Source organism: Falco naumanni, chromosome 1 (assembly GCF_017639655.2).
Source record: "Falco naumanni isolate bFalNau1 chromosome 1, bFalNau1.pat, whole genome shotgun sequence".
NCBI lineage: Eukaryota > Metazoa > Chordata > Aves > Falconiformes > Falconidae > Falco > Falco naumanni.
The window spans coordinates 1,903,802-1,929,405 of NC_054054.1; positions in this window are offsets into that span (position 1 = coordinate 1,903,802).

The following is a 25,604-nucleotide window of genomic DNA, read 5'->3' on the forward strand; positions in this document are numbered from 1 at the left end:
ATGACAGCATAACATAAAAAAAAAAAAAAAAAAAGGCATTGAAATGTCAGCCATGCTTATAAAACAAAAGAACAGCCTCTGAGTGAATTGTCTGTGGTAGGAACAAATCTTAGGGGTACTTCAGGGAAAATACTTTTTAAACGCAGATATACAGTTTGCAGGTCTGATACATTTCCCTTTGTGCTCTTAAAATCTGTGCGACCTTAAAATCTTGATCTACTAATACTTGATGTAAGATTCCAAGGTGCTTTTTTTGAGAAATAAAAACATTTCCTTAATCAGGTATCAGAATATTGGCAGTAGCTTAGAATCTACTTTATGTCAGCTGGTGAATGGACATGGATTTCTAGTTATTTAGCAGATTGGCTAGTTGAAATTTATGGATCACCACACATTATTTACAATATTAATTCCTGCTAGAAGCATTGTCTGGAGCTTAGCACAAACATTAAATACAGCAACAATGCAGACAATCAAACGTGTACATACTTCAGTATTCTCGCCATGCAACCATGTGTCAAGGCTACCACACCAGTGGTAATAATTAGCAGATCTATTGTTTATTCCACTGCATTCTAGCAGAATCCTTCAGCTTCAATTTTTGTTTCTGGACAAGGGACAGCTTTCAAAGAAAGAGAATCACACAGTGGCACTGTGGTGCATCTCTGAAGCCTGTAAGACTGCAGAAGGCATGTAAATTCCATCCAAACAGATTAAACATTGTTGTATTTGGTTCAGGTCACTGTATTTAACACTTTTTCAAGAACCCTGTTGTTGAGCTGGGTTCATCAAATGAGACATATGCACGTCACAGCTGGGACTGACTGACTGAGCACAGATGTGTATCTACTAAATTGTTTGTGACAGTGACTGTAGTTAATTGTGATGGGTGACAAGTACGTTGGAGGCCAGTCAACTCAGTGAACTGTTGATGAGTGTGGTATGAGACATGGTGCATATTAACAGCAAGTGGAAAATTTATGTCATCCATGACTGAAAATCCAAATCAAGTGCAGACAAGTAAAGCAGATTGGAGCTGTTCATAGCCCTTTTCCATGCCTCTACTTTCTCTCTATCTTTAACATTAGAACAAAGTATTTTATACCATTTTGTCCAAGTGTAAGTTTGCAAATTTCCTTTGTCAGTGGAGATGACAAGTGATTAACAAATTGCCACAGTTTATTTTTGGATGAAAAGATGTGAGACAATTTTGTTTTGACATTTGCTGAAAGCAGTTGTAATCTGCTTCAAAAGCTCTTTTTTTAAAATGGAAATTTTTATTTATCTTAGAAGTAGAATATTCCAGTTTGAGAAAATAAGTCATATATTTTGCACTGAAATTATTATTATCAATAATAATAATACTACTAATAATAATGATTATGATTATGATAATAATGGCTTGATCCAACCCACAAAATTTCTTCCAGAGTTTTGTTTGCCCACTCAATCAATAAAAAAGGAATGGAAAAAATCCTTATTTACTCAGTTTTATTTACACTTTACCTGTGTCTATTTTCTTAGGCAGAGTTTGTGTCTTCTTTTCTGCTCCTTGCTACCAGTTCTACCTCATTAATGTACTGAAACATCAAACAAAGTCCCTTTTTCCTGTTGTGAAGTAAAACCAGTGCAACAATCACATTTAATTTTTCTAAAACTGAAGTTGGAGACCTTGAGATAGAATAGTAGTCATAGATGATTCACGGAGAGCCAGACGTGATAGGTTTGGAGAAGCTTTGAAAGAAGCCCTGTTAAACATTATTATCAGCAACAGAAGCTCATGTTAACAGTGCTTGAGATTTAGATGCTGAATGAAGCAGGGCTGTCAGACCTATTTTGGGGGACAGAAATGTTTTGACTCAGGGTTCTTTTCTTTTGATATCGCCCAAGTAGCATGGATATCACTTTGAGGTTTCCAAACTAATCCCTCTATAGTCCCTGTAACATGCTCTCTAGTAGCTTGCCATAGCCCTGAGATTTTTTGCATTATTCTAACACTATCAGATGTTACTCTGCTCATGCAGAGTAGTGTTAATGCCACAGTTTTAGAAATTAATGTTTCTAATGTTACAAAAACTGTAGCTGACTAGATGAGTAAATGGGCTAAGAGTGAAATGCTCAGCAGAAAAGATGGGCACAACCAACAATAACAACAAAGTGCCTTTATTTGGTTGTGTAAAAGACTGCAATAAACTATCTTCTGCTGTTTTCTAAACCCCTATAATCCCTAAAATCAAGCTGGATATTCCACCAGGGGACTGTGGTTGAACACAGTAATTGTCTGCATAAATTTTATGTGAACTAGTTATCTACATCTCTCATACATATTTCTTTCTTTTGTAAGATTTCTGTTTAAATAGATGGTCTGAAGGTCTGCCATTAAGCCTTTGAAATTCAACCCTTACTCCAAGTTTCTCACTGCCATTTCTCAATTCCTACATACACATCGTGAGTAACACCCTTTTCTCCTCCTTTTGTACCAGAAATTTTAGATCTCCCCTAAGGCCACTGGTTCTTCAATAATTTACTGGGGTTTCTGATAATCATGGCATTGTAGTGGGGTGAATTTTTATTTCATACATCATTCCTGTGTCAGCCCCCATCACCCAGTATCCATCATTATGGATGTGGTCCTTTTCGTCCAAGAAGTACAGTGCAGAGGTGGAGAACTACCTACAGCTTAATTGTCCACTAGAGAAACAGATACTGCTGATGAGAGACAGTCACAATGAGCGACATTCAGTCTTTAATGGCTTTATAAAGAAAGCACAGAACACATCTCTTACACCTTTTGGAGGTACGCTTTCACAGAGTGGAGACCTGTAGCTGGGCTGGAACCCATGCAGCCACTAATCTGATGCAGTTTACCTACAAAGATAATTTCCTACAAGATGCAGGTGTTGCAGAGGATGCTGAGTTACATGAAAGTCTTCCCCAAAGGTTTACAGAGATAACAGTATCAATATAAAATTGGCAAAAAGTTCCAACCGAAGAGAATAATGTTTCTGCTGCTCCTTCTCCATCCATGTCTCTTTTTAGTTTAGAGATGCTATATCTGGGGCAGCAGGTAGATACTACAAAGAACTGAACTCCATGCCAATAATATCTGGGCCCTGGCTCATTAGAGAGTTTCTAAAATGTTTGGTGTCTAAATTGTGAGGGAAATAAAGGCTCTGTGATAATGAAATTATTTGCCTGATGTTTCAGCTATCTCATACTCACTATGCTGTGATAAGTGCTCCAGGGCCTGGAGGCTTTCAGAATTCTGTAGGCTTCCAGAAATCTGGCTGTCAGGACAATGCCAGGTACACCGTAAAACAACAGGATGGGTGAGCCAAAGATAACTTTCCCCATCAGCACTTTGACATGATTTGGTCCCAGGAACAGGAATTGATCTGAACATTTGATTAACATCTAAATCACATGTGTCATAATGACATTCACATTAAGCTACAAGATTAGAACAAAGTAAAATTAAAGACTCTTATACAACCCTATAAACTTGTGTCTATGTTGGTGTTAAAGTGAGAAATTTATTCCCCATAAAACAAGACTCGAAATAGCACAGACGTTTTGCAGAATTATATGATATGTTTGCTGTCAATGGCTGGAAAAGCATGGCCAGAATGCTCTCTTTTAGTCTGATGGATTAGCTGAGGAGTGAGGAGGGTTTTGCTGCTACTATCTGATATGACGACTTTGTGGCACAGCTCTCCACGTTTCCTTGTCCTTTTGTCTGGGCAGAGCTCTGCTGCTCTGTCAATCTGCATCTGGTCAGGGTGGTACGGCTGCCACGCAGTGATTGCAGAAAAGACCACCAGGATGGCAAAGATAAAGGTACTTGTACAGTGAAGCCTGCAAAGTGCCATGCCCTTCTGAGTGCATTATATAGGAAGCTCAGTAGGGGATAATTAAGCATCAAATCTGTGTTTCTTTGTGGTGTGAAAACAATGTATGAAACGGGGTAAGAGAGGACAGCACTCAGAGCAGAGTGAGTCTTTTGCCTATTAAAGCCAGAGGGAAAAGGATTCTGGAGAGAGGATGAGACACAAATGTTTTTACATGAGGTTGGATTTTTAAGGGAAAGGGCAGGATGCCCAGCCAGGGCCAGGTTGCTGTCAGTTGTTATGGCAACAGAGGGAGAGTCTCCTGCTCCTGAAAGGAAAGTGAGAGCGTGGGAGGGCAGGAACGAAAATTGTTTCAGAAGGAAGGCAGGGGGGCAGAGGTTCAAAAATGGAAAGAGAACAAATGTCAGGGTCACCAGAAAGAGTAGCATCAATGGCCATGATGACTTAAATGCCTTTGCAGACCCTGTGCACAGCCATTCCCTTTGTGGGGGTCAGATTTGCTGGGGTCACTTCCACAGTCATCATATGGCTGGAGGAACCACCGCAGTGCCTTGTCCTCCTGCACCCACTTCAGCTGAAGGGCTTATGTCTACCTTTGTGCACTGCCTGAGGGTGCAAAACACTTGTGCAAAGAACTCTTTTTGGTGCCAAGTACCCCTGCATCTGCTCTCTTTTTAATAAAATGAACTGATCTTAAATAGTCTAGCATTAAATTTCATTTTCCACATGGGGTACATTATGAGATGAGAGCTTCGTCGTGGGGAGCTCCCTTTCTCCCCTGAGGAGCCAGCTTTCTAGTTAGACAACTACTCCCAAGATGCACTCAGACAATTCTGGCTCCTGGGATGTGCAGGTGTCTTTGTCAGAGGTAATGCCTTGATACATCATGGGTCCAGTACAGGGAATTATTTTTGATTGCAGCAATGCAACCCAGTAGGACAGAGTGGAAAGGTAGGCAGGCGTGCAACTCAGTGCTTTGGGACACAGATTCAATGTGAAATCTCTGTTCCCACCTCACCAGAAGGAAACATAAACTACGATTAAGCAACACAAAATTAAGACACTTCTTTCAGTCTTTGTAGCAAAAAATGGAAGAAAAAAATGAACAGACCAGTGACACTTTCCCAAAGGGTGATTTCTGTTTTCTTTCTTTTTTATTCTCCTTCCTTTCCTGAACAGGTTTGGGTAGTCAGGCTGTTCATGAGTCAGTGTAGTTGTGAGAGCGTGGCAGTGCCAGTTCCTACAGCACTTTTAAACTGGCTGGCCAATTTCAATCAAATCTGACAGAAAGACAGAGTTTTCAGATGTTACATTCTTGGAAGTTCCATGAAAGTAGTTACCTAGGGGCAGGAAAGAGGCTGTAGTGCCTACACTGAGGGAAAGACCAGAATATGCACTGCACTGTTACTGAATGCACACATTCCTGTGTTGAAGGGTGTAGATAGAAGGGAGGGGTTGTAAATGCTTGAATTCTTGGAAAAGCTTCAATCAAAGTTTGAACTTGATTAGACACCATCTCACTTTCATTCTCCTCTCTTTCTCTCCTCATATGAGTTCTCTTGTGTTTAATAAGGACAGGAAACATGCTGCAGGCTCAGTTTACTTCATTTAAAAAGTCATTTGACGAAGCACAAATCATTTGGAAACACAACTCTATTAGTTCCAGTGTTTGTGGAACTATTTATTATTTAAAGGAAATGATAGTTGAATTACACTGTCACAAAAAAAAATGTTCCCAGTCTTCTCTATTGTCTTTCTATTCCTCTTCAGTTCATTATTTACTCTCTCATCAAAAATATTCTTATTTTCCAGGTTTTTTTCCTTAATTCTAGTTTTAAATCACTCATTTCCCCAGATGACAGTGTAAATATTCTATTCTTCCCCCCAAATATACAAGTTTGAATAGTAATCTCAATAGAAAAACCAGTAGGATTCTGAAGACTGTATATAATCTTATTTCACCAAAAGTCATGTGAAGTTCTTTTAATTTCAGATAAAACATTATCCCTTGTTCTTCTGTATCCCCTACAGGTCTCTTAATCCTCTGCAGGGTGGCCTCCTGGTCCATCACAATCACACCCCCTTTTTTTTTTTTTTTTTTTTTTTTTTTTTTTTTTTTTTTTTTTAAATAATAATGGTAGGAAATCTTTTGGGAAGCCACAGAATACAGTGCCTTCTTTGTATCAAATTATGCTTTCCTCACTTTACTTTCCTGAAACAAATCAATATAACTTTAATATAGTTTTTAATTTCATAATTAAATGTGCCTAACTGTGCCCTCTACTGTTTTTTACTTTCTTGAATTCTGTAATCCAAATAAGGATAATAAAGTATTTGGACCACTTGGAATACAATAAAAATTGCAAAGGGAGTTTAGAGGCTTACAAATGGGATGTCAAATGTTAAGGATTGTATCACTTTAAAGCTGGCTTGATGAAGACTGACTCTCACCTTCAGAAGAGATAACACTGCTCAGGATGTAGTATCCCTGATGAACTACAATCTATTATACTGTTAATTGGACAGCAAGAAATAAAACATAAATCATTCAACAGGATTCAGTGATATAAAATCAATTAAGTCATTGCACCAGAAAAATAATATTAAGTGCTCTAGATTAGGGAACATTATGCAAAAGAACATCAGTTTTAATAAACCATTTGTTGTTTGATGCTCAATACAGTTATTCACAGAGATTTCAGAAGATTTGATTGGGTTAAAGCCTTTGATTTTGAAACAGAAAAGCACTTCTAATATAAGCTACTAGACGCAAAAAAACAAGCAACCACTGACTGTCATAGTTTTATGAGTTTAGGACCAAATTCAGAAGTAATTAACAGATGTGTAACTGTGTTGATTTTCATCAGATTGCATAGGTACAAATGATGCCAGAAGAAGCAAAATCTGGCTTTTAAATACATAAACTCTCGTTCTCCCCTTACTTACCTGCAGGAAGACAATCCATAAAGATGCATTTCCAGACTCATTCTAGAAGCAGTCGAAATTTGCTGTTGTGTAAGACCTGAAAAATAGGTACATTTTCTGTAATTGCAGTATGTTGGCTGTTCATCTCTCACTCTGATGAGAACTGTGTCCTGGCAAAGTTCCCCATTTACTCCATCACCAGTTAGCTAGCATGTTCATTTTTACTTACCTTTCCAAATATTAATTTAGGTAGTTTTTCCTTTTTTTAACAAGATTTTGGATATGAGAAACTAGGTGAATCTCCTTCTATAAGGAAACTTTTGGAAAGAGGGACAGACCCATATTCTTTACTCAGTCACTAGAGAAACACTGATGAACAGCAACTTCTAAACAACTCGGATGTCTTTCAGGAAGACCATAATGCACTCTTTAAGGACTGATGAAAACTTCCAAGTCTTCAGGATTATTTTGTAAGTTCTTAATTTCACTTTCCAGCAACACCTAGGTGACACTGACCAGGGATATTTGCCGTATGTCAGGATCTGGGGCTCAAACTCATCACCCAGACATATATCTTCCATAAAAATACTCACAGCGCCAGTTAAGTAGATATCTATGATAACTTTAATTATCCTTGTAAAATCTATTTACATTTTTCTTATAAATTTTGCATACATATTATTCACCAGCCAGCTGCGTTGCCATTCAGCGAGACCTGGACAGGCCAGAGAGTTGAGTGGAGAGGAACCTCATGAAGTTCAACAAAGGCAAGGGTAAGGCCCTGCACTGGGAGGGACAACCTCACGCACCAGTACAGGCTGGGGCTGACCTGCTGGGAGGCAGCTCTGCAGAGAAGGACCTGGGAGTTCTGGTGGACAGCAAGTTGCCCATGAACCAGCAGTGTGCTCTGGTGGCCAGGAAGGCCAAGGGGACCTGGGGTGCATTTGGAGGAATGTGGACAGCAGATTGAGGGAGGTAATCCTTCCCTTCTACTCTGCCCTGGTGAGACCACACCTGTAGTACAAGTTCTGGGCTCCCCATTTCCAGAGAAACTGGGAACTGCTGGAGAGGGTCCAGTGGAGGCTACAAAGATGACAAGGAGACTGGAGCATCTCCTTTATGAGGAAAGGCCAAGAAAGCTGGGGCTGTGTAGTCTGGAGAAGACTGAGAGGGAATCTTACCAATGTCTACAAGTATCTTAAGGGTGAGTGCCAAGAGGTTGGGACACCAGGATCTTGTCAGTGGTGCCCAGCGACAGGACAAGGGGCAACAGGCACAAACTGCAATACACAAATTTACTTCTGAATATGAAGAAGAACTTTTTTACCTTGAAGGTGACAGAGCACTGTAAAACAGGTTGTGGAGTGTCCTTCTCTGGAGATGTTTAAAACTTGCCTGGACATGATTCTGTGCAATGTCCTCTAAGACAGCCTTTTTTAGCAGAGGGTTGGACTAGATGATCTGCAGGTCCCTTCCAACCCTGACCATTCTGTGATTCTGTGGTTCTGTGATATATAGCCACACATACACATATAAGTCTCTCTCTCTATAACATTGCTTATGTAAAATTTTATATCTGAGCTTAATTGTTAGCAGTTTCTTTACACATGTTTCTGCCAGTGCCAACGAATTAAAATCTACAATTGATGATGTTAATCCTCTGTTTTTGAGTTGTAAAATTTAGTTCAATATTTCTTGAAATAATTTGTTATTTTTTGTTTTAATAACAAATATGCCGAAAACAACCTGTCATTAGATTTAATGAGGATTTCATATGCCAGCTCAGTATACAAAACCAAATTAAGTCTATAATTAACTTAATTCAACACAGCACTAATGCTTAGACTTTTATCGTTACTTTCTGGAAGTGGAATTTTTAAATGCACAGCCTATCTTTAGTACTTGGGAATAGCTCCTGGAAACGTGACAGCTGCTTCCCTCTTCCTGCCCCCCAATTCTATTGAGAATCAAACCATTAATGTACTCAGGATCACTAAGGTAATTATATGTTTTAGTAGCTTCATTAAGAGCTCTGCAAATACATTTCACTATAAAATAATTTCTGTTCTCTTCAAACTGTCAAAAAGATGAGGAATCTTTGGTAAGAGAAGGCTAAGGTGCTATGTTTCTTTAGTTTAGACAACAACCTGTTACAAATCAGTAGCAAATGATGCACAAAACTCCCTCGGTATCTTAAAGAGGGAAAAATTACATAGGTAAACAGATAAATCTTTAGTACATTTGTCTTTATGGGAGCAGCTCCTGCTGTTGGTCTCTAACCTGGAGGGCATTATTCTTTTCTAAATTGCCAGTAGTGTCCCACAGCACAGTGATAAATAGAAAACACTGAAAGAAATAACGTTCATTCTAACACACAAGAACTTTCCAGACAGACATTGGCTTCTGAGAACAAACACTTAGATAAAATAGATTAGTTGCAATTGCAGAATATATCACTCTGGGTCCCTGTGAACAGACATGATCCCAGCTGTGCGAATAAATGCCTTTATGCCAATCATTAAGTAATAAATATATTTAAGACATAGTTGAGAACTTTAAGGAAAATGGAGGAAAAGGGGTATCTACATAATTTCTCATCTACAGCTATGTTTTGTATGAAGCCAGTGATATATTCCAAAGCATTATTTCAAAAAAAATCACTAATAGTGTAGGTGCTTGTATGTTGTTTTGTGGTAGCAAGTTTCCTTTATCAGAAAATTAATAAAACAGAAAAGAAACAAGTGCTACAGAAATGTAATTAAAAGTACTAGCTTAATAATAGAACAGAAATCTCCCTAGTAATTTTCTTTCTTCTTTATCATTTTACCTGAAACACATATGCCAAGACAGAATTCTGTTTATTTCTAGTTACACTGGAGTAACATTTAGCTAGGCTGTTTGTTTGTTTGCACATTAACTGTTTCAGAAGTCTGGCTAAAATGTAAACTGCCTTAGAAAATACAGTTATTCTGCTTTGATTGCTAGTTGCATGACATGTGGGTTGCTTTCAAGAACTGATGTCACTAATAACTTGGAAGACTTTTTAGTGCAGCCAGAACCACGGGAAGGTATTGCAACATTACCAGACATTTTCCTTACTGCCTTTTCCCTGGCCACAAGACTCGAGGTAGTGTCTGGGATGGGATGAGCTCCCTGGTCCAGTTAAAGCAATCCTACCCTAATTATTCATCCTATCCAAAATTTTTCTTGCTTCTTATGTTTAGGCACTAGAAACAGTTAGGAAGACAGAGTCTTCCTTGGTCCTGTGTTTCTTACAAGGGAAGTTTGGAGTTGAGGCGAGGTGGGCAGAGAGCGTAACAGTGAGACCAGGGAAGGCAAAGAAGGGAAGTACAAAAAGATGATGGTGTGGCCACTGCCGGGAAAAGAGGTGGACATGGGATATATCAAGAAGCAAGCAGCCTGCTAAGCAGTGCTTGAATGGGCACAGAAATAGCTGAGAAAACTGTGCATCTGCATGTCATCCTTTTTCCTCCCAGAAGCTGCATTTTCTCTCTGTCATCCTTTGACTCTATTTGCAATGCTTTTGTGTTGTGTTTTTTTCTTTTGGATATAAGAATCACTACAAAAACTATACTTCTATTGACATTTAGATTGAATTAATGAGATGGATTTTATCTAGGACTACATTCTCGAAGGTTAATTGGAAGCTATCTCTATTTTTTCTTTGTGGATGAACTATTGCTCAGCAGAAGGTGTTGGAAATAGAAATGTCCCTTTTTTTATTTGTTTGCACAGCTACCTTAAGCTTTTGGTTTTGTTTTTGTTGGTTTTTTAAAAATACAATTATATTGATTTAATAATTATTGCATATGCATGCAAGACCTTTTAATTAATTTGATCATCATTTAAAAGAGTATACTTTCATAGTAAAGTTTGTATTATACTAATTCAATACAAGAACTCCCTTTTGCCATAGCCCATAGTCTGACAGTCATTTTAGGGCAGTACAAACATGTACTGACTGCCAAAACAGGCGGTGGTCTTGCCTCCCTCCCCGGTCTGGCTGTAGATCTCAAAGCAAAGGGCATGGTGAACGAGCTCAGAACTAACCCATCTGCACTGCCTCAGAAAACTGGTAAAAGACATGGAATAGCCCTGGGGAGGGCCAGGAACAACTGGCCATCAATGCAAAGGGCCGATAACCCCTCTTCTCTTTGAAGTTTATGTTGGTGCCATTTTTAATTAGCTGAAATGGACTTTTTAACGTGCATGTTAGATCCAGGTCCAACATGTAGAACAAAGGAAATGTCTGTTTGAGTTTGGTGGGCTTCTGAGGCAGCCTGCAACCTTCCCTGACCTGGTTTCCTGGATGCTTCTTCAACTAGCAAAGAAAATACGATAACTGTGCTGACTGGGACTTTTTGATTTTCCAGGATGCTGCAGAATTCTTAAACTTCTAGTTGCTCTGTCTTCATCTCCTTTGATCAACTGTTCTTTTTTTTTTTTTGTTTTACATTTTTTTGCCCTTCTTTTTATTTTCATTTTCTTATCATCTTTCCCATCCATCTGCTCTGGAGTAAAGAATCAAAGCCTTTTCTCCTATTCATTTGTCTCTAGGAATATCAATCATCTCAAAGACTACAGTAAAAGTTTTATAATTCTCTCTAACTATATACATCTGTTAATCATACTTTCAAAATACTGCACAGGACACTTCTTTAGCAGACTGTATAGCACTGATTCATATTCATTTCCTCCATGTGTTATTGTAATTCATTTAGAAATAGCTGAACTGGCAATAAACTAGCTAGTTTGAATACTGTGTCTTCACAGACTTCCAAAGTCATGTGTGAAATTATGGAAAAAGTAAAGATATTTCTTCTCACTGAAACCTGAGCTGCCATATTGATATTGCTGCATGTGCTACCTGTCCCCAGTGTTATAAATAGGCTAGCTAATAATGTGAATTGAAACACTGGTATAACTTGCAATCAGACCTTTGACTACAATATAAATTTACCCCTAACGACATGAGTAGGGTGTTTATTTTGAATTTTGCCATGATTGGGATTCTAAATCAGGAACTTCACGGATAGTTAACAACTGCATCAACTATGCCTACAATTGTCTCTGATTTGTAAGCTATAGAGTATGTACCACAAAAATGTGTAGGAAATATTTGTATATATTTGTATTGACATCATTCACAGATTGCTTGGAACATGAGGTTCTGTTTTTTTCATATTACTTTTTATTCTGATCTTTTGAAATGTGTTATTATTTGTCTTGAAAAGAAATGTCAAAACTACTAAGCTTTTGTAAAATTCACATTCTTTTTTTTTTTTTTTTTTTTGATTGTGTGGATTAAGAGACTTTGTATACTCATCCTTTGAGGAGGCAAAAATTCCTAATGGATTTTAAGTGTCCGTATAATTTTATAAGTCAGCAGTGAGTACATCCAAAGAAGTATCTGCATAGTAAAGCTTTATCTCTATACAAGTGGGTACTGGTCTGAACAATAGTTTTCAGTCATTAATAGCACTTCGTGGACACTTGTATGAGCTAAGAACACAGGCTGATAATTCTGACTTACATTTTCTTAACCAGAACTGCACGCATTCCTACTTTATCCAGTTATTCTCTTAAATGACATTTTAAAATCTGGTAGTAATGAATGTAGTTTACATGCTGGAAAATGCGTATACTAACCTGAATGACCTGCAGTTTCAAAAATACACGTAGTGCTTACCAAATATTTACCAGTGTGGTGATTATATCAGCACTTGCACAGTAAGAGGGAGAAGTCTGGAAAGCCATGCAGGCAGAGAGAGGGCCAAAAAGAGTGGAATTATGGAAATAGTAAACAGACACCAATGTTATAAAATTAAATATTTTAATATTAGTAAAAAACCTGAGGGGAGAATAAAAAGGTTAATAAGTAGCTAATTTTATGTTGATCAAATCTATGGATGATTTACAGGTGACATACCTATTTATGGAATATATACCTCTCTGTAATGCTTGTAGACCTATGCATACAGCATGGGGAATAAACAGAAAGAATTAGAGGTCTGTGTGCAGTTGCAGGGCCATGATCTCAGTGCAGTAACAGACTGCATGGGATACCTCATGAGATACTTTGTGTGACTGGAATGTTGTCATGGATGGCTATATTCTTTTTAGGAAAGACAGGCCAGCAAGGAGAGGTGGTGGAATTACTCTTTATGTGAGGGAGCAGCTGGAATGTATGAAGTTCTCCCTGTGGGTGGGTGCAGAACAAGTTGAGAGCTGATGGGTAAAGGTTAAGGGGCAAGCCAACATGGGTAACACTGTTGTGGGTGTTTACTATAGGCCACTTGATCAGGAAAGGATGTCAATGAAACCTTCTACAGACAATTGGAGGTAGCCTTACGATCACAAGCTCTGGTTCTTATGGAGGACATCAACCACCCTGATATCTGCTAGGAAGACAACACAGCTAAGTGCACACACTTCAGGAAGTTCCTGCAGAGCCCTGATGATAAAATCCATGATGATTGGAAATCCAATGAGGCAAGGTGTGCTACTGAATCTTGTACCGACAAACAAAGAAGGGCTGGTTGGGTATGTGAAGACTGGGAGCAGCCTTAACTGTAGTGACTGTGAGATGATGGAATTTAGGATCCCGCATGGAGGAAGCAGGGTAAAAAGTAGAACTGCAACCCTGGACTTCAGAAGAGCTAACTTTGGCCTCTTCAAGGATCTGCTTGGAGGAATTCCATGACTTAGGGGTCTAGAAGGTTGGGGGTTCATGAGAGCTGTCTAATATTGAAGCATCAGTTCCTCCAAGCTCAAGATAAGTGCATCCATATCAGCAAGAAATCAAGCAAAGGGGTCAGGAGGCCTGCATGGACGAGCAAGAAGCTTCTGGCAAACCTCAAACAGAAGAAGGACTTTTATGGGATGTGGAAAAAGTGACAGGCCACTTGAGAAGTATATAGGGATGTGGCCAGAACATGCAGGGAGTCGATGAGGAAGGCTAAGGTCCATTTGGAATTAAATCTGGCAAGGGAGGTCAAGGACAAAAAAAGGGCCTTCTTAAAGTACATGAGTAGGAAAAGAACAACTAGAGAAAATGTAGGCCCACTGCTGAATGAGGAGGGTGCCCTGGTGATGAAGGACACAGAGAAGGGGGAGTTATGAACGCCTTCTTTGCTTCAGTCTTCACTGCCAAGGCTGGCCCTCTGGTTTCCCACACCTTGGGGTCAAGAGAGGAAGTCTGGAGTAAGGAAGAGTTTCCTTTGGTTGAGGAGGATCAGGTTAGAGATCACTTAAGCAAATGTGACACCCACAAATCCATGGGCCCTGAGGGGATGCACCCATGAGTGCTGAGGGAGCTGGCAGCTGTTATTGCCAAGCCACTCTCCATCCTTTTGGAAAGGTCATGGAGACCAGGAGAGGTGCCTGAGGACTGGAGGGAAGCCAGTGTCACTCCAGTGCTCTAAAAGGGTGAGAAGGAGCACCCAGGAAACTACAGGCTGGTCAGCCTCACCTCTGTTCCTGTAAAGGTGATGAAACAGCTCATCCTGGAAGTCATCTCAAAGCATGTGGAGGAAAAGAAGGTTAACAGTCAACATGGATTCTCCAAGGGGAAATCATGCCTTCTATGAAGGAATGACTGGACAGATAGACAAGGGGAGAGTGGCAGATGTTTTCTACCTTGACTCCAATGAGGCTTTTGCCACCATCCCCCATAACATGCTCACAGGTAAGCTCAGGCAGCGTGGGTCAGAAGAGGGGACAGTGGGGTCATTGAGAACTGGCTGAACAGCAGGGCTCAGAGGGCCGTGATCAGGGGCGCAGAGCCCAGCTGGGGGCCTGTAGCCAGCGGTGCTCCCCAGGGTCAGTGCTGGGTCCAGTCCTGGTCAGTCTACTCATCGGTGACCTGGATGAAGGGACGGAGTGTCCCCTCAGCCAGTTTGAAGATGATACAAAACTGGGAGAAGAGGCTGATACACCAGCTGGGTGCACTGCCATTCAGCAAGACCTGGACAGGCCAGAGAGTTGAGTGGAGAGGAACCTCATGAAGTTCAACAAAGGCAAGGGTAAGGCCCTGCACTGGGAGGGACAACCTCACGCACCAGTACCGGCTGGGGCTGACCTGCTGGGAGGCAGCTCTACAGAGAAGGACCTGGGAATTCTGGTGGACAGCAAGTTGTCCGTGAGCCAGCAGTGTGCCCTGGTGGCCGAGAAGGCCAAGGGGACCTGGGAGTGCATTTGGAGGAATGTGGCCAGTAGGTTGAGGGAGGGTATCCTCCCCCTCTACTCTGCCCTGGCGAGGCCACATCTAGAGTGCTGTGACAAGTTCTGGGCTCCTCAGTTCCAGACAGACTGGGAACTGCTGGAAAGGGTCCAGTGCAGGGCTACAAAGATGATGAGGGGCCTGGAGCATCTCCCTTATGGGGAAAGGCTGAGAGAGCTGGGGCTGTGTAGCCTGGAGAAGAGAAGACTGAGAGGGCATCTTACCAATTTCTCCAAGTATCTTAAGGGTGAGTGCCAAGAGGTTGGGACACCAGGATCTTGTTGATGGTGCCCAGTGACAGGACAAGGGGCAATGGGCACCACCTGCAGCACAGGCAGTTCCATCTGAATGTGAGGAAGAATTTCTTTACCTTGAGGGTGACAGAGCACTGGGACAGGCTGCTCAGGGTGTGGAGTCTCCTGTGGAGATGTTTAAAACCTGCCTTGATGTCATTCTGTGCAACCTCCTCTAGGAGAACCTGCTTTAGCAGGGGGTTGGACTAGGTGACCTCCAGAGCTCCCTTCAAACCCTGAACATTCAGTGATTTTGTGATTCAGTAATAATTAGTTCTTAATATAATGAAACTTTGATATTTTTTTCCTAAACAACTATCTTCTCAGGGACTCTGACAATGCAAGAAAACAATAATGTATAAAACCAATTGATTTAAAATGCAGTGTTTAAGTATGGAATTAACGTATTCTAATCTAATAAAATATAACTTTAAACATAAAAATGCAGTATGAAACTGAAATGAATTTGCATTTAACATGTGTCTTGGGAACATGCCTCTTAGTAATGAAGCAAATTGGTTGGATATGTTGACTATATTAAACAAGAAAGACTGTTCAAGAGTTAAGAAATAAAAAAAAAGATACCCATTTCTTCTCAATTCATGTAGCTTTAAAGCAGAAATCTAATGGACAAAGACAAATGGTTACAAAATAAAATGACAGTGACGTTTGGGTATTAGAGATAATTCTACTGAATTGAAAAGAATTATAAAATACTCTGTGAATGCAAGAAACGTTGCGTTTACTAAAATATAAGGACAAATAAGAAATTCTCTGCCTCAATAAGTTTTATTGGGAATAAATCAAATTTAAATCAGATCCAGCAAACTGTGAAAGCTAAAGATTGTCTTGTCTTTGCGGTGTACTGTCACCAGGTCCTCAAGCAAAGGAACTGAACACAAATTAGTCTAGCAAGCATAGAGCCAGGGAAACTGTCAGCCACTAAACCCAAGGGAGGAAACGCTGACTAGAATATGCATGAAATCCATTCTTCGGGATAACCCATCAATGCAGGCATTTCCCCCCCACACACACATATAAACACCATTACACACTGGAAAAGTAGATAATTCAGGAGTTTCAAAAGCAGGTTTATTAAAGATGTGATAGTAGCTCTTCCATTTCTACTAAAACCTTGAAAACCCAAGGGAATATTCACATGGCATAACTCAATAGTTACAATGACAAGTTTATTAAAGATGTGATAGTAGCTCCTCTTTATCCTCTAAAGCCCTGAAGACCAAAGGGAATATTCTTGTGAAAATCAGATTTCACCACAAAGTAGTTTGGCATAAGACTTTTCTTAATCCAATAAGACAGAGAAAGGACAGTCCAGGAAGCTGATTACTGAGTGAAAATGCAGGACACGGGACTTGCAGCTGAAGAAAGGGAGTTCCATGGACTCAGCAAAGACAGAGAGATTGCTTAATATATTAAATGTAACTGGCTTAAAATCTCTGTTTTCTGGTGGTTTCACAGATGAGAAGACAGTTAGGAGATGGTACAACACAAGTAGAAAGCAAAGGTTCTCTCACCCTATTTAGGTTTTCCTTAGATTTTCCTGTTTTAAATAGACGTGAAATAAAGAACATGTTTATTTAAATAATTTAAATAAAATAAAATATTAAATATCTAGAATAATGTAATGCATCCTTTAAATAAAAGACACAGAAATGTCCAGCAGAGAAGAAAGATTTGGCCATGTAATTATTAAATCAGTTCACAGGGAATCAAACTATGTCTTTTAACATGTTTAAGTTCAATGTGAGTCAACATAAAAATGAGAAGAGTAAACGCTATTTGATATCTGTCTTGAAAAAAGTGTATGTTTTAAAATAAAATTTTATCTGTTCTTCCGAAGCCAAACATATGGATGACAGGTAAAAAAAAAAATAAATAAAGGGATTTGGACCTTTTGGTCCGTAATTCATCTTGACTCTTATTGCACTGTTTATTATATACTACAGTATATAACACTGCTAAATGCAATGCGGTAGCACCACTAAGACCAAATACTTTCAAACAAAATATCTTGATGACTGGAAAAGCGAAAATATGACATTTGTGATTTAGGGTACTATTAGTACAAATTCAAGAGCAGGATCACTCATTACCATGAATTTATGTCACAAAATGGATGTAGTTATGCATTATCTTTTGGCATAGAAGCCTGTAGTTGAAACAACAGAAATTCCAAAAGAAAAGAAAAAAAGGTGGTGGGGAGAAAAAAAAAAAAAAAAAAAAAGAAAAGAGAGACAATGAGAGAAAAATGCGCTGCTTTCCAGGGAGGCAGTTATGTCTCTATAAGATTCTGAGATACACGGGAGGACAGTACTGCTGAAATAGTGTAGTGCAGAGTATTTGATAGACAGCAATACTCCAGCTATTCTTTCTATACATAAACACATTTTAATAAGGCACTTTTGTTTGGTACCTTCAGGATTAACAAGGCTGAACTTACTAATTAAGCACCATTTTTTCTGAAACTAGGTTTTAAAGTCCAAACTGCAAATTTGTATGGATCTTCTAATCTCCTGCAATTTGACATTCTAATTTAGCACTCAAGAAAGCTCACTAAAATCTATTAGTTTAAAAACATTAAGAAATTTTCATTGGAAAAAAAAAAAGCATATGCTAAATCATAGTTATTAAAATAATATTAAATCAAATTAGGGTTAGTCTGGAGTCAATAATAGTGCTTTTTAAAGTATATTTGCAAGTTTACAGCTTGTTAAAGGTCTACCTGAACCCAGTGAATTGCAGGAAAGGGGTAAATGAGGCACTACTGAATTGCTGTCATATTCAGCTACACTGAGGTATGACGTTTCATCAAAACTGAGTATGCAGTGTAACAAATTTAATTGGTTCTAGAGAAACACTGGAAACCAGCATTTCTCATTTTCTTTGGAATCCATACAACATTTGACAATAGCAAATTCTTACAAGATATTAGACCAATTAATTAATTCACTAAAGTGCTCTTCTGCAGTCGAGCAGATGTGACAACAGTGAACTTGTTTGTTTAGAAAAATGTTGGCTTTGTCTGTGTCCTGAGGAGGTGCATGGCCAGCTTGCCTCCTTTCCATGCAAACTAGAAGCCACAGAAACAGGTAGATTCTAAGCTAGTAAACCCTGTGAAGATTTAGGGTACATCTCTCCAGCATTCTAGCTCATGTTCAGTATGAAAGTGTCTCCAGATGACAAAAATTGTAGATAAAGGTGAGAGCAGATCATCCTCAACATAGATGATTTATTCCCTTGAGTACAGTTATTAATCCAAGAACAGATCTGTGCTGACTTGGTGAGATGGCTTTTATACCAAAGCTGGTGTGTGCATCTCTAGCTGCCTGCCTGGAGTTGTAACTATATCTTACTTTCTACTTTTAGCATTTTCTAAATTATAACTAATGCTTTTTCTTCTGAATAAAGTAATGCCTTGGTCAGTGACTGAAACTGTGCAAGGATCCTAAAAAGAATTTTCTGTTTCCTTTAGGTGAGTTAGAAGGGGAAAGGAAATCTAAGGCAAAGCCCATACAATTCATGGTGTATAACAGAGCAGTGTCATTATAACCTCTGACCTGCTTTGTGACCCAGTACAAGTTACCTGCAGAGACAGGAACACATGCCTGACTTATTACCATCATAGACAGGGTGTGGTAATACAGTCACACCTAACAAACTAAACTGGAATAACAGGTCTGCACAACAAAAAAGTATCTTTCGCTGAGGTCTCCGGTGAGGTGGTTTGAACACTGGAGAATATAGTGCAAGACTGTGATATTTTAATGGGTTTGCAAAGCTATAACTGACAGTTTTCTCAATGTTCATTCAAGCATACCAAAATGACTAGATGAAACTATGAAAGTAATGAAGCTACCAAAGCAGGAATACTTCATTGGTCAATATTATTCAGGATGAAAATCAACAGACCTCTGAATCTGAGTAAGAAATAAAAGTGCAATCAATGTGACTTTCTATATGATCTAAAAAAGTGTAGTACATATGTGAAGAGGGAGTGTTGTGGAAGAGAACTTAGGTGAGCAAGTCACAAGTATGACATGATTAGCTTGTTATTTTTTTTATTATTTTTATTACATTTTTGTACTGATTTTTTCTTATTTTCATGGGGATGAAGCATTGTATTAGATATAAAAAAAAGTGAAAATTCTGCTAATAAGATAACTCCTCCATGTTTCAACATTTTAAGCACAGTACTTTTCTTAAAAGCAAATATTAGTCATAGCTGTCCAGAGCTAATTTCTGGTTCATATAGTTAGATAACACATAACTAAATTCTGTTTCTAATTGACTTTTATTGCAGTAGTCAATTCTTATTCCTGTGCACAAAACTTACCTACTTGCTCCTTCAATTGCCGTAATGATTTTTTTTTTTTTTTAATATTTAAATTTTTGAATGAAAGGTTGTATGGAAACACAAATTATTTGGTAGTGCAAAACCAGTTTTAGTGTCACAAAAGAAAATAGACTTAGAATTCACCAGTAAATTCTGAGCCAGCTGCAGGTTTAGGCAGCTGTACATTTCAGGAAAACAACCCCCCACTGTTTACAATGGTATTGGGAATGCTGAGAACATTCCCCACAGTCAGGTCTTGTACTATTTACATATTTCAATTGCAATAACACCACTTCACTAAGTTAAAAAGACCTCTGAGAACTAGACTGGTGAATATTGCTCCATCTGTAGTATCTCTGTAATCAGATTTTCTAGAATAATGTCTTGAAAATCTCTGCAGCTAGGCCTAGAGACTTTTAAATAGGCCTGTCTAGTTCTAAAACCAAAATTTCACTCCTGCAATTAATTACTTTCTGTTGTTTCTACCCTATCTGCTGTGTATTAAATCAGTGGTCTTTCTTAAATTGTACAAGAAAGAATTCATCAAATAATCCCTTCATTAATTTACGTGTGTTCTCATCTATTTAAAACTAGTTTGGCAAACAACAAACCACCACCACCAACAACAACAAAACCCCAAACAAACAAACCAAAAAAACAATCAAAAACCGTGACAAAGTAGGATTATTTTAGAGAATGGCAATTTTACTCATCTTTGTTATTTTTTAAACTTCTTGAAATAGCAATAAAAATCAAGAACCCGTTCAACTGTGCCTTTTTTTTCCCTGCACATGTGAATGAATCTTGGATCCTCCCTATTTTAATGATTAATATTAGTATTGAAAATAACTGTTCAAAGCTAGTAACATACATCTTATGGAGTCATATACAACAAAACTTTCTGACTAGAGTTTTCTAGCCGCTGTTCCATTCAATTTGATATATTCTCTAGACTTCTTCAAGACATTGAAGCACTTTTAACAATAATTTGAAAAATACAGGCCTTGAAACTTAGCATGGCAGAGCCACAGTAAAGGTAGTCAATAGTAATGCAGAAAGAAGACCGTGTATTTGTTCAGTTCCTTTTCAGAGACAGACACAACTTAAAAAGACAAATTATGAAAGTACATTTAAGTTCACTCGCACCAATTTAACTCCAGGCTCCCTGGTCACAAAGGCTGCTGATTTTCAGAGTTGACCCTGCATACACTAATAACATTATTCAGAGATCATGAAGAAAAGACAAGTTCTTTGTTTCATGCAGCAATACACCTTTCAATCAACCTCATGTTGAGAACCATTTATTACCATAACATATGACACAGAAAATCTAAAGGGGCAGTAAGGGATAAATTTTCAGATTATACATGCCATTCTAGCTGTGACTTTCTCATCAACTTTAAAAGAGTTGTGTGGCTTAGATCAGCTCAAAGCTCTGAAGTGTACCCCTACACATGCCCCAGAAGAACCTTTACAAACATCATAATTTTCCATATTTCACTTAATTTCTATAAAATAACAGAAGCCACCAACTAAGCAGACCGTTCACAAATTTTCTTCAAACTGGAGGCAGCCTTGCACTGTGTTTAAGGTGACCTTGTAGTATGGACGGGTATAAGCCTCAGCTCTTCAGCAATTTCAGGTCAGTAAAGGAGACTGGAAAAGAGAAATTTCTGGTTATAATGCACCAGTAACAATCCTACACTGTACATTTAGTAGTGTTCAGTTGATTTAAAGAATGAAGTCAAAATTTCTTAGTGACTAAGTATCCTTTATTGGCAGCACTGGGTGCATGGGGAATGGCTCCACCAAAGTCATGCACACAGAGGGAACCCCTCAGCCCCCTCCTTATACAACTCACTTATGTCTATTCATCAACTTTCCAGGAACTCATTAACATATCTCACACCTGGACAATCAGCACATTCCATTCAAGGACCCAGCACATCTTCAAGTTAACAACATTAACATATCTTGTGCCTGGACAATGTCCTTGAGGAGTTGTCTCTATGCAGACTCTATTCCTTAGCGGTCATGTTTAAAGTCTCCATCTTCACAACGTTGCATGTACAACAGGAATCTAAGACAAAATGTCCCTCTTAAAGATAACCAACCCAAGGACTTAGCAGTCTGTGCATCCATCATGTTGCAGTAAAGGTCCTTTGACATCTCCCGACTTTAACTAAACATATGTGTGTCCTCCTTTAGATAAGTGGTACAGCATTCACTATTCATTGTATTTATTTCTTTTGAGTCAAAAAAGCTTTGCAAAATGCAGTTAAAGAGAAATACATATAAAATATCTAGAAATGTAACTAGAAGAATGTGAACATAAACAGGAAGGAATGATTTTTTCTTAGATGGGCACCTTGAGGTGGGGTATGGGTTTATGCATTCAAAATGAGGATGGAACAAGGATATGCCAACTTTTTTATCCTTTCTGGTCAAACAGAAAGTTCCTTACTCCTGCCTACCCAAAGCTTGATGTTTATTATATGCTCAAAGGCCATAATTATTTCAAAAATAGACTTTTGAGAAAACCACATAATTAGTCCAGTGCAGCTGGTATAAAAATTACTGGCAGCAGTAGTAGTATCATTAAAAAATTGGAAGTAAAGCATACCAGCTATACTCCCGGGCAAGTTAAACACACAGAACCCCTAGTAAATATTTTAGAATCCAGAACAGTACACACTGAGGGCACCCAATTTTTTTTTAACAGCACTGATCCAGGCTCAACAGAAAAACATCCCTGCCAAAATGGAACTATAGTGCAAAACCTGTTTTATATAAATTTAGTATGGCAATTTTTTTTGATTCTTGAAAGAGTTGACTGTGGTAGAAGAAAGGCAAGTTTGTCCCTGAGTCATGTAATAATGTCAGAGTTCCAGTTTTCACTTCAGATATGTTTTTCTTCCATAATTATGAGAAAAAAAAAAACATTTGAAATTATGAACTGGAATGCAAACTAATTTGTAAGATCTGTGTGATTGCAGGAAATCTGATATGGTAGCTTTCTTAGGTTAAGAAGTGTCCTCTTCAGTTGTGACTTTCTTAAAATGATTCAGGAGCATAGCATGGGATGCTTTTAGAACTGAGATGCCTACATCCAAAATTACACTTCTAGATATGTCTATTCAGATATCTCAGAGAACTTGTGCCTCTAGAACCCCTAACTTGTTTAGATTTCCCAAGTGTTTGAAGTCCTCTTCTGGACATGTGTGTAAATGCACCATGTTTTTTTTAAGGCAAGCAGTTTCTGACTTTTCTTGGGGCAGCATAGGATTGCTGCATCTGAAGGGTCTGAAGGAGTCAGCCTGGAAATTGGATTTCAAGTTCATCTATCTTGTCTGACACCAGTATGAAACCAAAATCCCATCAACAGAGTGCTAGCTTACACATTAGCGTAACTACCACAAACAATACTTTTGAGTTTGGGTGCGATTAACTCCATGGTCTTCAGATGTTCAGTAATGTACCTCCACAGTGCTGAGAAGGGCGCAAAGTAAAGGAAATTCCCAGCTGAAATTTTTGCGTGGTGGTGTGGCTAGCTGGAGATTCAGTAGGTAAGAGTGAACATGAGTGTCACTTTGGGTATCAGGAATCCTATGGGTTAGATACGCATTTCGACTGCTCCTTCTTGGGCTAAATACCCCAAAGTGAGGGAGCAACAGTTCAGGAAGGAGTGAGACAAGGAGCAACAGCACAACAAGGAACAGTGGCTGGCCCCAGTGGTTAGTTAGAAGATACTGAAGGAAGAAGTCTTTGATTTCAACTGCATTGTACAGATGTATTCTAAAAAGTATACATATTACGGTAGGCCCAAAATATCTCTTTTTAAAACTGACTATTTTTATAATAAAGTAGGGAAATCTGAGCCTAAGCTTTGTATTGTTGGAGTGTCTGTGTCCCGTCCTGTCCCCTCCCCCCCATACACACATTTAAACTAATAAATAATATCAATTCTGCTTCATCTTCTTTTCCATCTATTTGTCTCTTCATCCCACTTGCTTTTTGATTTCTTCCTCTCCTTTCTTCATACCTTTTTATATATTCACATCTATTTTCTTCCCCCATCTGTGTCTTTTCTGTGTGAACATTATTATAGTTCTGAATGCATTTTTATTACTCATGAAAAATAAACACTCAAGAAATAATAATTGCACAGTGACCAAACAGAAGACAACCTTTCATGCAAATACTCCTTTTGTGTAATCGGCATGGTCAGATCAGTGCTAGAAATGTAGTGAGATCAATTAATCTGCATCAATTTTTTTCCTCTACAGAAACATTGCTGTGGTTCTTACATACTTTAGAGTCCACGTAGGATTTTTTTTTTCTTTTTTTTTTTTTGTTTTTTCTTTTTTAGCTGCTACTCTTTCATACTTTTACTTTATGAAAAACAGACTTCTTTCATAAAGACTCTCTCAAAGTCATCATTCATCCATGTGTTAAGACTTGTCTGCAAGCTTTCTTTTTCTACATCAATGACACAGTTTTCTTTTGACTCTTGAACACTTTTGTTCTTCCTATTTTATAATGCATGCACAGCTGTGTTATAAAGACTCATCAAAGTCACCACCATTCTACATTTATCCGCACTGAATTGTCTTTGTCATTTATTAGTCTTTTAAATGTTCTTTATATTTTCTATCTAGTTACATTCTCCTTCATTATTTACTGTTCCTCTATCATCTCTATCAGATTCACACTACTCTGCTTTTTGTCTTTAATTTTCTGGGTCTCAAATACTTTCAATTAAATCTTCAAAGTCAAAAAGTCTTAGCAGTGATTTTATTGTATGTTAGTAAGGTTACTTATTATTAATTAACATTATTTGAATCAACACACCCTTTCCTGCTTTGGGACGCTAAAAGCAGGCTTTTGAAGCAGTCAGTATGTGAGGGTATATCCATGAAATTCCTATTGATTTTTATGGGAATTGTAGTAATCCTGGGATACGTTTTGGCACTTCAAATTGGTGATCCAACAGCATGTTTACTAAAGTGACTGCCCACTCTAGATCCCAGCTGCCCTTGAGCCAACATGCAACTTCCAGTGATTCAGAGTGCATGGCATGCCAAAACAAAGAGTAAAGTTTTGCCCACAGAATATGTAATTAGACTTACAAGATCAGTCACTTTCATATGCTTTTTTAAACGCTGGTAAGAATTACTCGTAGACACGGATCAGTCAGGAGAGCCGATCTTTTCAACGATTCATATTTTTGATGCATCGGAATAATAAGTAGAATAACAACTTCCTGACAAGCCTTGCACAAGGGGCAGGCACTGAGACTTTTGCTCTACAGTAGTTGGTTCCCTTTCTGCGTACGTGTACATGCTTACACACATGTACACAGTCATGACTTCATCAGCCAGAACAGTAAAAATCCCAAATATATTAGCAACACAATTTTTTTAATCCAAGATATTTTGTAATCCTCACTTGCTGTTTTGTTTTTTTTTTTTTTTTTTTTTTTTTTCTTTTTTCTTTTTTCTTTTTCTTTTACTTTGGTTTCTGCTGTGGTCCTAAAGAAGCTGTAAGAAGATGGAAGGTACCTCTCACTTCCTTTGCTGTATCTCATTGCAACTCTTTCTTCTCCCTCAGTTAATTGTTTATTTATTTATTTGTTGGATTGTTATAGCCAGGAATGCTAGCAAAAATACTACAAGGGTTGCATAGTCCAAAGATTTATCTAAAAGACAGTCCTCCTGTTCTACTGTCATAAACAAAAGCAAGCAAAAGTAATACAGACTCATACAGTTCTGGAAGACAGAATATTTTTAGTGTCTGTCATTATTATCAGAAATTGTTTGAAAATGTTAAAAAAAATGGCATGGTATTTATACATCAAATGTAGGCTGTTGGACAGGAGACACAGTGCTGTTTTTTGAAATTAGGCTGTAAACATACAGCAAAGACTAATTTTGTACTAGTTT